Raw genomic sequence first — 3,674 nt, 5'->3', positions numbered from 1 at the left:
GCCGTAGCAGGCTCCCGGCTCGCTGCGTGCGCGCAGGGGGCTGCGGGTACCAGCCCCGCTTGAAAATGCCTGGTTTGGATAACTACCTTCTCTCCTTGGCAATGCAAAATGTATATATACATATACACACAGACCTGGCAGATTTCGTGCTGCAGGTCAAAAGTGTGTCAAAACAGCACCTAAGAGTAACCCCTATCTCGTAGTAGATGCCTGTCTATGAGGCATTAGATCCAGCCGCCTGTGTTCACATCTGTAGTACTTATTCTTGCAAATGCGAAAAGCCATGCCAGCATGCAGTTCTAGGCAAGTACAAAGTGCTGCAAGTACCTAACTTCGCACATACCAGAGGGACGTGGCCTTAGCGTGCTGAAACGATCACCTTCAATACCAAGGGATTTCTTGCAATCACAGTGTTTCAGCAATGCTGTTACTGGTTACCACGTGCACAGTAGAGCATGAAATGAGCTTGCAATGAACTTTGTCTCTTGGAACCTAAAACTCAGCTTCTGTGGTGGGGCCGGTAAGGGATCTGTCGTATGCAAATATATGGTTAACTGGTGAATGCGTCTTTATGGTTTTCTTCCCACCTATCGAGGTAATATGTATTCTAAAAGCATCAAAGATAATGCAGTGTGAGTTGTAGAGTCTTGGTTCAAGGACTAATGTTAGTGCTTAGTGGATGAGAACACATTTCACTGACCACCGAGGTCATGAAGTTTCTGACTGACTCTCCTTTGCTTTTCCTCTCCCATCATCTCCTCTAGGGTTTAACGACAATCCTGGCCCATCTCATCAATCCAGTCTTGAGAAGATAAACCTCAAAGAAGAAATAGTAGTGAAGGTGGTAGAGCCAGAAGAAAGCTCTGAGGACATGGCGGTGGTTCCACCTAGCCAAGAACAACTACCTTTTCTGGGGACATCAGGCGGTGGTTCCTCTGGGAAAGTAAAAGCCAAAACAAAAGGCAGGTCCCAGGCAGACCAAAATGAAATAACTGAAGAGGACCTAGTGCAGATTCAGCAGACCCAGATGCAGGTGATCCAGTCTGGCTTTGACAGTGTCAACCACAATCTTCGACTGCTGCAGCAAGGCATGCAAGATCTGAGTAACAGCCTCAGCATCATGGCACATACGCTTGTTGCTATCAAAAACGTCTATGTGAAAAACAACACTGGCCCGACCACATATGCCACTGCCTCTACTCAGACCACAGCTGGGTACCTGAGCCCGGGGTCCCCCCAGGTCTCCCCCACTGAGGACAACAGAGGCAGAGCGCAGGTGGCTGGAAGCAGCAGCAGAAGCAGCAGCTGCAGCTCCAGCTCCATGTCACAAGAACCTGGTCCTTCCGAGTTTCCTAGGCCCCCCCTGAGAACCATTAAGAAAGAACATCCAAATGGCTGCTACTACTTCTGCTTTGCAGATGTGTAAAAACTTGAATATATGTAAAGTGACTGTGGTGTTAGGTGCAGTTGTATGTTCTGCTCCGGCTTGTGACTTTGAAGGAGCAAAGCGGACTTGCCTCCCACGTTTTTCCCAGTGGGAAACATTTCGCTATAGGTGGCATTAAACACTAATTACCAGTCTCCCATTTATTAACTCTGTTGCAGGTGGCTAATAATTTTCTTCTGTTCTCTTTATCCTCTTACTCTCTTAAAAAAAACAAACAAAAAAACAGATTTATTTTGACTAAGACTCTTGTCTGTATCATCCTTTGTTTAATGTGACCTTTTGAAAAATAAAAGGCATGAGAGTGGGGTAAAAAAGTAACATTATGGTTACTGACCAGCAGGAGCTGTCTTACACAAGTTGCTTAGTTTTTTGATTAAAGAAATGCCAGAAGTAGTTGGGTTTTTAAGTACTCACTTCTTCTAATAATTATTATGTCAGGGGTGTTTGCTTGGTTGTTGTTGGTTGTTTTGTTTGTTTGTTTTTAAAGTCTGAGCTGTGAGGCATTGCAGGAAGAGTTTGACATACTTGCTTAACTCTAGGAATGGTTTAGGACTGAGCTGTTGACTCATGAATGTACTCCTCAGAATTCATACAGCATTGCTCACCCTGGCTGTTGTTCATTCCCAGCTTGTCAAATGCACCTTCCCAGAGGCATTTGGTTTTACTGCACTAGCAGGGTAGGCTCGTTCTTGTCACATGATTAAAATAGAGAAATACAGCAAAAAATAGTAATTGATGAGTGATGCCTGGTTTTGACATGGAATAATTTTTCCCTGTATGGTTTATAAGCAGGCTGTATCTTCAACAGATTTTGCAAGCCTTCTGGAGTCAATACCACAACATTTGAAATACAGAGAGCAAAAAAGTTTCCATATAGTTTTACATGAAACGGAAGTTAGATTTGCTGTTAAACAAATTGCAGGAGGCAGGGGCTGACTTCGTTCCGGACAGAACAAATGCTCCTGCATAGTTTATGAAGCTTTCATTTTCACCTGTCGGAGAGATGAATAAAATCTTCCATTCTCTTAACTATATATCCAAGGAAGAAGAAAGAGGAGTTGGAGCAAAAAGTAACCTGTTAAGCATCAACTCTGAAACAAGCACAAAGGAGTCATTTTATCCTAATGTGAAAAAGAAAGATCCCCTTTTCACATTCAGATAGGAGGAAACTACTGTCACTGGCACTATTCTTAAGATGTGTTTAAGGCTGGTATGTTTAAGGCTTATATATTAGAGTCACTCTACTTTGCGCAAGTTAAAATTAGCAGAGGTGCTGCGTTCATACATCCAGTGTCCATGCTGGAGGTGAAACAAAACCCCTCTCATCTGCCATTTTATCTGATGACCTGAAAAATCATGCTGGTCCTCTTCTTAAGCATTTATCACCAATATTAAAGTTCTACAGATAAATTTGGCCTATAGCAGCCACTATCTGCCTCTAGTTTTCCAGTCACTTTGCACAAGCATCCACAAGAACTATTTAGCAAATACATATGACATAGAGAATGGCATCCCAATTGTCCCTCTCCTAGCAGCATAAGGACTTGTAATCATAGGGTAAGATATGTCATTTTTGCAGTCAGCTTTGACAGAGCACTATACCATAAGAAAATGTACTTTCAAGTACTTTCTTTTACTTCTGCCCATATACCATCATGGTGTACTGATCACACACACATATGCCTCAAAAACCAGCAGCTGCTGCCTAATAAAATGTGAACACGGGGTAGTCACATCGTTAGCAAGTGTTTCCCTTCAGTATCGTAGATGGAGTAAAATATGCAAATATCTCACAAAATTAAAATATATGCAGGCATGGCACATTGTTAATTGGGAGGAATGCCTTGAAGAGGAGGAGGTTCTCATTTTCATGTTTACCTTACAAAAGGAGATGGTATGGGTGACAGGTATTGCTATCTGATTTCTAAATTGCTGGTTTGAAAAACGGGAAAGAACTAATCCTTCTAAATGTGATTTTTGAGTCTATGTTAAAAGCTTTCCAAACTAACCCGCTGGAAGCATTTATATTTCTTCTCCTTTAGTACAGATGGGCTTTTGAGCAGTGTTTTCTGTAACTGAAGAAGGTACCCCTCATTTGTATTTTGTTCTCATGGACAAAGAAGCCAATTAATGCTACCGTGACAATCCAGGTAGATTAGCAAAACGTGATCTGAAGTTCACCTGGTCCTTCTGGGCAGGGGTTTGTGGTTGTCCAGGTTGCAACAGT

Source organism: Pygoscelis adeliae, unplaced genomic scaffold, assembly GCF_000699105.1.
Source record: "Pygoscelis adeliae isolate BGI_AS28 unplaced genomic scaffold, ASM69910v1 Scaffold22, whole genome shotgun sequence".
Classification (NCBI taxonomy): Eukaryota; Metazoa; Chordata; class Aves; order Sphenisciformes; family Spheniscidae; genus Pygoscelis; species Pygoscelis adeliae.
This window is presented reverse-complemented; position numbering follows the sequence as displayed.